Raw genomic sequence first — 14,578 nt, 5'->3', positions numbered from 1 at the left:
CCCTTTGTGGTTTCTGTCTCTTGAAAGTTTAATTAGAGACCCTAGCTTATGAATTTTATCAGAGAGCTCCTAAGACTTGTTCCCTTCTTGTCGCCATCTTGGCTCTGCCCCAGAAAGTTAAATTTTTAAAAGAAAAGTCAAAGGGGAAAGGTAGTACAATTTTGGTGAGGAGGAATAAGAGAAATGGAAAGAGATAAATGTAATCTTTGGAAGATAGCATGGAGGGAAATACAGAATTAGTCATCTTAACTATAAATGTGAATTGGATGAACTTTCTAATAAAAGGGAAGTGGATAACAGAATGGGTTAAAAACCAGAATCCTGCAATCTGTTATTTACAAGAAACACATTTGATGAAGAGAAATACACACAGGTAAAGAAAAAATGTTGGAGCAAAATATATCAAGCCTTTGCAGAAGTAAAAATAAATCTAGGGTAGTGATCCTAATCTCAGAAAACATAAAAGCAAAAATCAATCTCATTAAACGGGATAAGGAAGGAAACTACATCTTCTTAAAGGCAACCATTGGTAATGAAATTATATCATTATTTATCTGCACCTAGTGATATAGTGTCCAGATTACTAGAGGAAACTTTACGTGAATTACAAAGAGAAATAGAGAGCAAAACTTTAATAATGGGAGATCTCAATCTCCCTCTCTCTCAACTGTCAGAACTAGATAAATCTTACAAAAATAAGCAAGAAAGAAGTTAAGAAAGTGAATGAAATCTTAGAAAACTTACATTCCATAGACCTCTGGAGAAAACTTAATGGGGATAGAAAAGAATATATCTTTTTCTTGGCAGTAGGTGGCACATTCACCAAAGCTCACTGTGTATTAGGGCACCAAAAATCTTAAAATCAAATGCAGATAGGCAGAAATAATAAATACATACTTCTCAAGCCATGATGCAATAAAAATTACCTGTAATAAAAGGTGAGGGAAAGATAAACCAAGAACTAATAGGAAATTAAATAACTTTATCTAAATAATTGACAGATCAAGCAGCAAATAATAGAAATAATCAATAATATATCCAAGAAAATGACAATAATGAGACATGATATCTAAATTTAGTGGGTACAGCAAAAGCAGTTTTGAGGAGGAAACATTACATTTCTAAATGTATATATGATAAAATAGAGAAAGAGGAGCTCAATGAATTGGCTAGGCAACTAAAAAAAGTTAGAAAAAGAACAAATTAAACATTCCCAATCAAATAACGAATTAGAAATTATGAAAATAAAGGTAGAAGTTAATAAAATGGAAAGCAAGAAAAGCATTGATGTCATAAATAAACTAAGATTTGGTTTTATGAAAAAAACAATAAAATAGACAAACCTCTGGTTAATCTGATAAAAAAAAGAAAGAACAAAGAACAAACCACCAATGAGGAGGAAATTAAAGAGGTAATTTGGAGTTACTTCTCTGAAGTATATGCCAATAAAATAGACAACTTGAGTGAAATGGGTGAATATTTACAAAAATACAAGCCACCCAGATTAACAGGAGAGGTAACAAATTACTGCAATAATACCATCTCAGAAAAAGAAATGGAAGAAACAATCAATGAACTCCCCAAGAAAATGTCTCCAGTTCCAGATGGATTTCAAGTGAATTCTGCCAAACATTTAAGGAATAAATAATTCCTATTCTACATAAACTAATTTAAAAAATCAGAGAGGAAGCAGTACTACCAAATTCCTTTTATGACACCAACATTGTGCTGATACCTAAACCAAGGAAGAACCAAAGTAGACAGAGAAAATTGTAGACAAATCTCCCTATTGGATATTGATGCAAAAATCTTAAATAAAATTTGAGCAATGAGACTACAACAAGTTATTGAAAAGGCAATGCACCATGATCAGGTTTGCATTTATACCAGGCAGGCAGGTATGGTTCAACATTAGGAAAACACTCAAAATAATTAAACATATCAATAGGAAAACCAACAGAATTCATATGATTATCTCAGTAAGATTTTGAAAAAGCATTTGATAAAATACAACATCCATTCCTATTAACAACACTAGAAAATTTAGGAATAAATGGAGTTTTCCTTAAAATAATGATTGTCTATCAAAAATTTCAACAAATATTATATTTAATGGGAATAAACTTGGAGCATTTCCAATAAATTCAGGGGTGGAATAAGAATGCCCACTAGCCCCTTTACTATTCAATATGGTATTAGATACACTAGCAGTAGCAATAAGAGAAGAAAAGGAAATTGCAGGAATCAGAATAGGCAATGAGGTAGCAAATATTCCACTCTTTGAAGATGATATGGTGGAATACCTAGAGAACACAAGAAAGTCATCTAAAAATACTCCTTGAAACAATTAACAAATTCAGCAAGTAGCAGGATAAAGAATAAACCCACGTGACAAAAATTACTGAATAAATATGTTTAACAAAATATGTATGTAAAATTTGAACCTGAGTATTCCCTACTGAGAGGAGGTGGATTAGAAGGAAGAGTGGAGAGAAATTTTGTAACTTGGTACTATGTATGTACAAATGGATGAAAATTTTAAAAAAGATAAATTTAATATTTAAAAAGACAAGAAAGATTTCCTTTTGGAAAAATAATTTGCCAATGACATAATATATATATTTATAATATATATATATATATATATATATATATAAACAAAAGCAAAATGGACTTGAAGGCATTGTTAGATAGTTTAATCTCAAGGTCCCTCTATATCCAGACTACCAATTCTATGCAAATTAATTTTAATAATAATGGAGGGTTACATTTCAGGAATGAATCTACTCTAGAAAGTGATGCTAAGCCAAATAAAAATTTCCAACAATAATAAAATATGATCAGTGATATAAACTAATTGAACTGAATATCAGGAATCATTTGAATTATGAAACTATTTTTTACTCCAAATATCTCACTTCAGAGTTCCTTTAAATATTTCCTCTTATTATTTAAAAACTTGAATGAACTTTGGAAAGATATTGATTCATTCATTTTATCAAAGCAGTCAATATAATAAACAAAGTGCATTTATATTCTGACTCTATGAAATATAGATTGTTAGTGGTTAAATTAGTTAAATTCATTGTTTAAATAATTTCTTTTTTTGCTCTCCTGTTACCTTAGCATCTTCATGAGAATATAACTTCCAACCGCTTAAGTAAAAAAGAAAATCTTTGAGCCATTTCTTTAAGTCAGCACAAATGGGTGACTCTATCCATAGGAATTCATTATTATAAGAATCTGAGTTAAGCAAGTCATTTTGAAATAAAAATAATTTTCAGGTTAGTCATCCTGTTCTGGTATCCATCTGATTTACCCAGTTCTCACCTATGACTCCAAGAAGTTATAGCATAAATAGCAGCAACAGCCCAGTAAATTATCTTGGCAGACAGGTTAATCTATGTTCAGAGTAACTAAAACAACTCAAACCTGTCAGTGAGTTAAGGGGATGTCTATTCATGAACATGAAGACTTTCTTTGGCAGAATGAATGGATGAGAACAATTTCATGAAGGCCACTAATTCAGGCTCTGTAGAGGGCTTAAAGCTTAATCAGTCATCAAAGACATCAATTTTATCTACTTCATCCTGGGCCATTGCCAAGTATCTTGACTTTCATCTTGCCACCAGACTTTGTAGATTCAGGAAGGGTGAGACTAACAACTTTGTGAAATTAGTTCACTTCAATTCACACACAAGTAAAGACAACACCTATTTTTTGAAATGAAAGACAAGTAACATTATTTCCATTTATTTTCTCTTTCTCTCATACCTGGATTACCTTTCTTATTAATCTCTGCTTCCTTTCTTTCTTGATTTATTTAAGTCCATATACTGCAGGGAGGCCTTGCCTTTCTTATAAAGTGCTAATAGCCTATCTTTGGGATTCTCCTCAATTAACCACATCACAACTCTGAAACATCTACAAGATTCTCTTACCTTTGAAATAGAATCTGATTTTCTTAGATGGACATTCAAGTCCTTTCGCAAAATCCAGAAAACATTGTATTTAAATTGTAAAATAATACTATCATCCTTCATATTTGTTGTATTTATCTGACATGTATTTACTATTGCAAGAATGCTTTTTGTCAAGTTATTTTGCAAGCCTGTAATGTTCTCTGTTTTATCTCTACATAATGTAAATCTTTCTCTAATGCAATTACTTTCTTTTGTGTCATAAAGATAGATATCCATACAACTTCTCCCTTCCCAAACCTATACATTTCTTCATGATATTGACCATGGTTATTCTTTCTTTCTCTTTTTTTGGTTAACATCTCTCACCTTTCACAATGCCTAGACCACTGCTTTGAAGTTGTTAGTAATGGACCTACCAGACTTTACAAACATACTTATCCTTTCTTAGTCACAATTTCAGTCTCTATTTTCTGATTCCTGAAATTTGTCTAGGTTTCCCTTAATGATCTTAAGCCTTATTAGCATTTGTTTTCATCAAAAGTATTCATTTATGTCCTTGACTAGACACATTTTCTAGTGGTTACCATCCTTCCAATCTCTTTTGCTTTTTCCATTCTAGTGATATTACAATGATACTGATTTCCACTCCCTTAATCTTATATAATATAAACTTTTCTCACCTCATGTTCCACAGCATATCAATTGAGGTTCTATTATTCCCATGTGGAGCACACATGTGAACATGCACACCCACAGAATCACACACCCATTGAGCTTTTAACTTGAGAAATCATATCTCTAATATTGTTAACAATCAAACCTTTTGTCATTTGACATTTTCTTTATTACTTTTATTCCTTGTCTTCATCAAGTACTTAAATTTCTTCACATCAGCAATTTTCCTATTATCATTTCTTTTATTATCTTTCCATTTTTAACCTCAAAATCATACTGAATTAATTCCACTGAATTCACTGTACTCATAAAAATTCTACTTATTTTCAAAATATTATTTGAGAAGCACACTTTAATTATACCCTACATAGAATTCTAGTTTGGACCTCTATTAAAATCTAACTTCATTCAAAATTAAGGACTAATGATTATGCATTTATAAAAATCTTTTCCACGAGTAATGAAATAACTTGTTCTACAATAAATGTGAATACTATAGAATTTTTTCTGTATTACTTATTTATAGTAGTTTTACATAATTAATGAAATAATAAGTGATTCAATTTCATAGTTATTTAATAAATACTATTCTATGTTTATAATACACTGAATTTGAACCTCATTTAAAAATCTTTTGAAATAAAATTACACTATAAATGAAATAGTAATATATATCTCTTTACTAAAGTAAATTTGCTTCATTAATGTTTGTTCTTCACAATTATATGTGATACAGGGTAAATGTTATTACTGTATATTTATCTCATCTTATTATAATAATGAAAAATGAGGTCTAAAATTTTAATAACATGTAATATATATATATATATATATATATATATATAGGACTTGCTTTTTATACTAGATAACATGTTAAATGCTACACAATGTTTATCTCAGTTGAGCAGAGGTCAGCTTTCAAAAAGTAAAAAAAAAGCATCATTGATAGAAAATTACCATGCTGTTAGGAATGTTGATAATGCCATCTCAAAAGAGGAAAGCAGAAAAAAAATCCATAATATATATATCTATATATTTACATAAAATTGCAAAAATATTATGAATTGATCTCTATTCCAAAATGATCTCTTAGTTGAAATCAAAAAGAACTCTTAAAACAAACAAGGAGAGGGCAAAAATAAATTGAGAGAAAAGATAAACGTTATGCACGAGAATTATGAAAATTTGACTGAAAAAAACATGCTTTTAAAAGTAAAATTGACCCACTAATAAGGAAGCAATTACTTTAACATTGAGACTGATTACTTGGAAAAGACAAGCAATTTCAATTAAAGTGAAATTAACCAATTGGAGAAGGAAGCACAAATGGTAAATGATTAAAATAAAACACCCATTGTCAGTGAATTGTATTTTTATTGAAACAGATGAAGGGAGCATGCTTAGACAGAGAGTGTGAGAATAAATGGATTAATATGCTATTATCTTTATGGTTATGAGTACTACCATATTTACCATATATAAAACACACTTGAATTTTGGGATCCAAAATTTGAAAAAAATTAAGCTTACATAAATGTGTTAGTTGTTGAACTCAAGTTTTAGTCATCATAAAATTTGTACAATTCCTCATCATTGTCAAAATTCCCATCCATCAGCTTGTCCTCATCTGTATTTGATAACGATTCACTGTCTAAGGAGAAACTCTGACTACTCTCCTGCCTGTGCTCTGGTCTGTGGTTGATTACAAGCAATCACTTGGTAAATCTGATGTTTGTACACATGCTTAGTTCATAAAATTTCATTTACCTAAAGCACCAATTGTGTCCTTCTTTGACATCAGCCACCTCTTTTTTTCATCAGCAGTACTTTTTGCATCATACTGAACATCATTTTGGACACTGGAATTCCAGTTGACCATATCTTCAATTGCCTCTCTAAATCAGAACATTTTGCTGATGTGCTTCTTCTGCTATGGCAATTTCAATAAGGTTCCATCTTCCCAGTCAGTCTTGGATTGTTTAATCAGTTGGAAGAGGACCAAATTCATGTTCTGCAGCATGATTTTCATTAACTTTTGCAAACTGGATCACATTAAACTTGAATTCAGCAATGTGAGAAAATATTTTCTGGGCCATTATTGGGCAGAATGTGGCAAAACATAATCTAATATATTGGTAACAAATGCAAAACAATGAGCACAAAAACAAGAAGTGTGAAAAAGTGGGAAATGCAAGGAAAAAAAATTCTACAAAAATGAATGCAAAGCAAGCACAAAAAAATGGGAAATGCAAGAAAAAAAATCTATGATCACTGTATAAGATGCAACCAGTTTTTATATCTCAAATTATTTGGAAAAAGGGGCATCTAATGCATGGGGAAATATGATGTATTTCTTATACTTTAGGTATGTACTTAAATTAGGGGTTTGATACAAGTCAGGTATAAAACAATTAAGGTATAAAGATGGATTATACTGGGAAACAAAGAAGATAAATAACAGCAAACAGATTGTTACAGAGGACCTTAATAGTAGAAGAAAGAATGGAAGGTATGAGCCCTGAGTAAACCTTACTCTCAACAGATTTGGCTCAAAGAGTTAATAACATATATTTACAAATAGAGTTTACAAAATTATCCTACCTTACAGGGATTTAAAAACTGAAATGGGAGAGGAAGGGGTAGGAGACATTGATTAAAGGGAGGGAATAAAGAAAGGAAAGGCAAAGGGGGAAAAATGAGAAGAAAATGAAGGGAGGAAATGATATAAGGAAGGGCAGATTGAGGGAGGCAGTAGTCAAAAATAGAACACCAGGAAGGAGGGCAAAGGTGAAAGGTGAAAGAAAAGTACAAACAGGGAATATATAGGATTGAGGAAAATACAGGTAGTAATCATACCTATAGATGTGAATGGGTTGAAATCTTCCATAAAATGGAAGTAGGTAGCAGAGTGGATTAAAAAACAGAATCTTAAATTATGTTTTTTTTTAAAGAAATACATTTGAAGCAGAAAGATATACAGGGTAAAGTAAAAGGCTGGAACAGAATACTTTATTAAACAGGAGTAGATCTAATCAAAAAGGATAAGGAAAGAAGTTACATCTTCCTAAAAGGTACCATAGGCAATGAAATAATAACAATGTTGAACATCAATATACCACCAAGTAGTATACCATCCAAATTCTTAGAGAGGAAACTAGATGAACTGCATGTATTCATAGACAGCAATATATTATTGAGGAACCTCAACATTCCTCTCTCAGAATTAGATAAACCTAACCATAAAATAGAAAAGAGTTAACAAATAGAATTTTAGAAAAGTAAAGTATGATAATCTTCTAAAGTACATTAACTAGGGATAAAAAGGAATATACTGTACTTTCCTCTCATTGGTACATGACACCTGCAGCAAAAGTGAACATGTATTAGTACACAAAAACTTTACAATTAAAGGTAGAAAACCAGAAATATTACATGCATCCTTTAAGATCATGATGGAATAAAAATTCCATGTAATAAATGACCATGGGGAAAGATGAACTAAAATTAATTGTAAACTAAAAATTCTTAATTTTCAAGACTCAGTGGTTTAAAACAAAACAAATCATAGAAAAAATATATAATTTTACCAAAGATAATCACAATGATGAGATATCATATCAAAACTTATGCAATGTAGACAAAGCAATTCTTAGGGAGTAGAAATTGTTTCTCCCATTGTATACATAAATAATTAGAGAAAGACTTGATTAATGAATTTGGCATGCAACTCCAAAGCTGGAAAATTAAATACCAAATTAAAAATCAAAGAAATTAATGAGTGAAAGTAAGAAAACTATTGAACTAATTAATGAGACTAAAAGTTATTATTATGGAAAAAAACAATAAAAATAATACTTTGCATAATTTGTTGATAAAAAGAAAGAAATAAACCAAATTACCAGTATGAAAAAGGAAAGGGATTAACACACCCCAATGAGGAGGAAATTAATAATTCAGATCTATTATATCTATAAACCACAAAATATGACAATCTATGTGAAATGGATGAATATTTATAAAAAATAAATTTGTCCAGGTTAAAAGAAGAGAAATAAAATACATAAGATGACCCCATTCAGAGAAAGAAATCAACTAATTGATCAATGAATTTATATGAAAAATTATCCACTCTCAGATGAAGTCATCAATGACTGTTACCAAACATTTGACTAGCAATTGCTTCTAATGCTATATAAGCTATTTGAAAATATAGATGGAAGGGGGCATCTAGGTGGCACAGTGGATAGAGCACTGGTACTGGAGTCTGTAGTAACTGAGTTCCAATCCAGCCTCAGACACTTAATAATTATCTAGTTGTGTGGCCTTGGGCAAGCCACTTAACCCCATTTGCTTTGCAAAATAAAATCATATTCTTTGAAATTACTTTTATGACACTAACATTTTGCTGATACCCAAACCAGGAACAGTCAGAAGTAAATTATAGCCAAATCTCCCTAATGAATATAAGGAAAAATAATGTAAATAAAATTGTTAGCAAAGAGATTAGCAAGTTATCATTAGGATTATACATTTTGATCAGGTTGGTTCTATACTATGTATAAAAGGATGGTTCAATATTAAGAAAACCATCAGTATAACTGACATATCCCAAACAAATCCAACAGAAATCATGTGATTATCATATGAACTGTTGAAAATGCTTTTGACAAAATTCAGCCCCTTTCCTACTATAAACAATGGAGGGAATATGAATAAATGGAATTTTCCTTAAAATGTATCTATTGAGATACTTTTAATTTTTTGATAGTTTAATTATCAGGATAGTCAATTGTGACCATGGATTTCTTAATGTTAAACCAGTTCTACATTCCTGGCATAAATCCCATCTAGTCATAATGTATTAATCTTTCAATGTCTCCATTCTTACCATTGAAGGTACCATCTTTGATGTCAAGTCCACAGCTGGGAACACCCACTTGGGTGGAGAGGACTTTGACAACCACATGGTCAATCATTTCATTTCTGAGTTCAAGTGAAAGGACAAGGACATCAGGAGAGCAAGAGGGCTGTTTGCCATCTCCATACCTCTTGAGAACATGCAAAACAGACCCTCTTTTCCAGTATGCAGGACAGTATTGAGATTGACTCCCACTATGAAGGTATCGACTTCTATACATCAATCACCTGAATCCATTTAGAGGAGCTGAATGCTGATCTTTTCTGTGACACCTTGGACTCTTTGGAAAAGACATTAAGAGATGCTAAGTTAGGGGCGGCTAGGTTGCGCAGTAGATAGAGCACCTGCCCTGGAGTCAAGAGTACCTGAGTTCAAATCCGGCCTCAGACACTTAATAATTACCTAGCTGTGTGGCCTTGGACAAGCCACTTTACCCCATTTGCCTTGCAAAACCTAAAGAGGGAGAGAGAGAGAGAGAGAGAGGATAAGCTAGATAAATCACAGGTTCATGACATCATCCTTTGGGTGGTTTCACTGCCATCCCCCAAATCCAGAAGCTTCTGCAACACTTATTCAACAGCAAGGAGATCAACAAGAGTATCAATCCTGATGAGGGTGTTGCCTGAGGTGCAAGTGTCCAGGCTGCCATTCTTTAAGGAGATAAATCTGAGAATGTGCAAGACTTGCTGCTTTTTGATGTCACTCTTCTTTCCCTTTGAATTGAAACTGCTGGTGCTGTGATAACAGTTCTGATCAAATGCAATACCACCATTCCCACCAAGCAGGCACCGACCTTTACCACCTCTTCAGACGACCAGCCTGGTGTGCTTATTCAGGTCTATGAAGGTGAAAGAGTCACGACAAAGTATAACAACCTGCTTGATAAATTTGAGTTCCCAGGAATCCCTCCAGCACCCAGGGGTGTTCCTCAAATTGAAGTGACATTAGTCATTGCTGCAAATGGAATTCTCAATGTTTCTGCTATGGATAAGAGCACAGCCAAGCAGAAAAAGATCACCATCACCAGTGACAAAGGCCATCAGAGCAAAGAAGAAATTGAGCTTCAGGAAGATGAGAAATATGAGACTGAGGATGGGAAGCAGAGAGACAAGGTGTCTTCCAAGAATTCCCTTGAATCTTATACTTTCAACATGAAGGCTAACATAAAAGATGAAAAAGTTCAAGGGAAAATTGATGATGAAGACAAACAGAAGATTCTTTACAAATATAATGAAATAATCAACTGGCTGGATAAGAACTAGACTGCTGAGAAGGAAGGATTTGAGCATCAGCAAAAAAGAATTGGAGAAGGTGCAAAATATATGTGTAAGACCCTTGTGTTTTCTTACCATTTGTACCTATGATGATTTAATTTCTATTCTATCTTTCCAAAGACCTTTATTACAAATAAATTTTAATGCATCATGAGCTGAAAAAATGCATTTAAAATTTCTACTTTTATGCACTTTATTGTGATGCATTAGTACATGATCAGATTTTGTCTAGGTGCAATGTACGACAGAAAATTCTTTATTCTTTTTATTCCATTCAATTTTCTCCAGAGTTCTAGCAAATCTAACTTCTCTAGAATTCTATTCACTTTCCTCTTGTCTTTTTTTTTTAAATTTAGTTTGTGGGTGTGTTTGAGAGGGGAGTTTGAGCACCCCCACTGGTATAGTTTGCTACATTTTCTTGTAATTCATTTTACTTCTCTAAAAATTGAGATGCTATACCATTTGATTCATATATAATTAGGATTTCTCTTCATTTACTGTTGATGATAACTTTTAGTTAATGTAGTTTCATTCCTTTTTTCTCTAAATTTGATCTTTTTTTGCTTTTGCTTTGTGTATGATCATGATTGCTGCATCTGCTATTTTACTTCACACAAATCATAATATACTCTCAGCTTTTTATCTTTGCTCTGTGTATATCTATCTACAACAAATGTGTTTCTGGTATACAACATATTATAGGATTCTGTTTTTTAATTCACTTTACAATTCCTTTCATTTTATAGGAGAGTGAATCACATTCAGATCTGTAGTTATGATTACTAGCTGTATTTTCCCCTCCATCCTATTTTTCTTCTGTTTATATTATGTCCTCTCTTTCTCCTTCCACTTTGACCTTTTTTAAATCAATATTTTGCTTTTACCTCCTGCTTCCCTCAATTTGCCCCTCTTTTTTATTATCCCCCACCCCTACTTTTTTCCTCAATTTCCCACTACTCATCTGTAGGTAAAAGGTATTTTTTTTTCTAACAAACAATGTATCTTATTCCCTCTTAGTCAAATTGAATGAGAGTAAGACTTAAACAATGCTACTCCCAACTCTTCTTTTCCTCTGTTGTAACAGGTCTATCAAACCTCTTCATGTGATATAATTTACCCTTAGTATGCCTCTTATTTCTTCTTCACTTAGGACAATTCTTTCTTTATCCAATCTTACTTTTTTTAACATCACATCAGTGTCAACTTATACATACACCCTCTTGCTAAGTGACTTCCTTCTAATGTCCATTTCCCCCCATAAGAATATGATGGGTTTAGTTGATGCTTGGTTGTAATCCAAGTTACTCTGCTTACTAGATTAGCATACTCCAATTCCTCCAATAGTTTAATGCAGAGGAAGATAAGTACTATAACATCCTTTCCATAATTCCTTGATGTTTGATTTGTTTCTTTCTAGTTTAGTGGCCTGCAGTATTTTCTCTTGACCTAAAAATTCAGAAATTTTGTTACAATATTCCTTGATGCTTTCATTTTGTGATTTATTTTAGGAAGTGATCAGTGGATTCTTTCCCTGACTATTTTACTTTCTCCTTCTAAAATAGTACCATAGTTTTCTTTTATACTTTTTGAATAATGTGATTCAGCCTTTTTAAAATCTTGCCTCTCAAGTAATGAAACAATTCTTAAATTTCTGTTTTCTACATTACTTTTTTTCCACTGACATATATTTTACTTTGTTCTACCTTCTTCACTTCTTGCTTTTATTTCATAGATACATTTAAAAAAAAATTGCAAGGCAGTGGAATTAAGTGACTTGCCCAAGGTGATACAGTCAGTAAGAACTTCATGTCTGAAATCATATTTACATTTGTTTCATCCTGACTCCAGGACCAGTGTTCTATTCACTACAACACCTAGCTTCTCTTGTTTAATTGATTATTAAGTTATTAACTTCTACTTGTCCAATTATGATTTTTAAAATTATTTTATTCAATGATTGTAACTACTTTCCCCTTTGGTCAATTCCACTTTTATAAGAATTATTTTCTTTGGTGAATGTTTTCACAATTTGGCCAGTTCTCTTTTTTATGGAGTTACTTTCTTCAGTCATTTTTTTGGTATTTCCTTTTCACAACTATTGGCTTTTTTCATAATTGTCATAAATTAATATCATTCATTTCTCCAATTTTTTCTCCTACCTATCTTACTTGATTTTAAAACTTCTCTTTTGAGCTTTTTCAAGAGGTCATTTTGCACATGAGACTAATTCATATTCCCCTTTGAGGTTTTGTATGTAGGCATTTGAACACTATTTTCATCTTCTGAGTTTCTGTTTTGATTTTTCCAGCTACCATGGTAGGTTTCTACTTGGGGGCCTTTTTTTTTGTTCATTAAAAAAAAAAAAAAAAGTTGAGCTCTGCTTTGGAAGCACAGGGACTCTTCCCCAAACTTCTGCCACTGGAAACCAGAGATATGGTACCCAGTTTTATGAAAGGGACCTCTTTTCCTCTTCAAAGGGTGACCTGGTTTGGTAGTATTTATTGCGTCCCTTGTTCTGAGGCTAGCATTTTGTCTATTAAGCCGAGATTTGAGGTTTCAAATTTGGCTTGATGTGTCACTGGTCTGCTGAAGTCAGATTGGTTCCTTAGTTTCTGATCTGACTTGTGATTAAGAACCTCCCAATGGCTTGATTTGACACTACATGTAGTACTGGAATGCATTCCCTTTTCACTCAAATAAAACAGATCTTTCCTGAAGTCCTTCTAAGATATCTCGAGCTGGAGAAGATTTTTACTTAATACTTTTGTGTATTTTTGGCACTCCTGATTTTTTTAGAGGCTTGATTTATTATGGATTTAAAGGGAACTTCAGAGAGTTCATTATATCCCCCCCCTGTTTTCTTTCCACCATCATGGCTTCACCCCTCCCCTGTGTTACTGGTATCAATGACATCTAATGATATCTTCAATGAAATAGACATAGCGAAATCTTAGCCTGTAACAAACTTAGTTTGGTCTTTGTTCTGATGAAAGAGCAGAGGATAATATCACCAAATGTTTTAAAAAAAAATAGTCATATAAATAGGAGCAAGCACATTCCCCATAGAATCCAATCTTTGCACACGGGGTCTGAAAGATAGACCATAGAAGAAAGCAACATACCCTCATGATATGGTTTATCAACTGAAGTCACTGAGTGAAAGGAGCTATTAACCAAATAAATAAAGCAGGAATAACAACTGCCACAAGCAGCAAAATAACGCTATCTTTCGTTCTTTTCTGCTGGTGTTAAAAATATGAAAGATTTGAGTTAATAAGTGTTTCTACTTCCCCTTAGAAGTGTTGGAATATTGTGTTATCCATTTTAACCTAGGTGATTCAGTAATGGACTATTGGAAATGAAATCATGAATATCAAATGCAGAATTCTGACTTAAATAACACAAAACCTATCTCAGTATCAGTTTTTTCATATATAAAATGGAAATGGTAATAAAATGTTTATCATAGAGTTATTGTTGAGAACAAATGGAACAACATATATGAAGCCCTTTGCAAATTATAAATGGTAACTTCTGCTATTGTCTTCATTATCCATAACATAGTACAACTCTCCAGAGTATTCAGGTTTTTAAAATTGTGATTGAATTTTGATTCAAATTGTAAAAATTGAATTTGACTATTTACTTTAATGACTTGGCAACCTCACTGATATGTATCCTGTGCTCAGCAAAAAAGGTAATAATTTAGTCACCCTTTCTCTTTTTGTGTATCTTTGTACATATTTTCCCCTCAAAATATTGCAAAAAGATTCACTCAACATACTGAT

The 14,578-nt window shown here is 32.2% G+C and overlaps 1 pseudogene; it reads left to right on the top strand.

Moving 5' to 3' along the window:
* The first annotated feature begins 9,466 nt into the window (after positions 1–9,466).
* Positions 9,467–10,880, top strand: LOC141499156 (heat shock cognate 71 kDa protein pseudogene; annotated as a pseudogene).
* The last annotated feature ends 3,698 nt before the right edge of the window (positions 10,881–14,578 follow it).

Source organism: Macrotis lagotis, chromosome X (genome assembly GCF_037893015.1).
Source record: "Macrotis lagotis isolate mMagLag1 chromosome X, bilby.v1.9.chrom.fasta, whole genome shotgun sequence".
NCBI classification, from domain to species: domain Eukaryota; kingdom Metazoa; phylum Chordata; class Mammalia; order Peramelemorphia; family Peramelidae; genus Macrotis; species Macrotis lagotis.
This window is presented reverse-complemented; position numbering and strand designations above follow the sequence as displayed.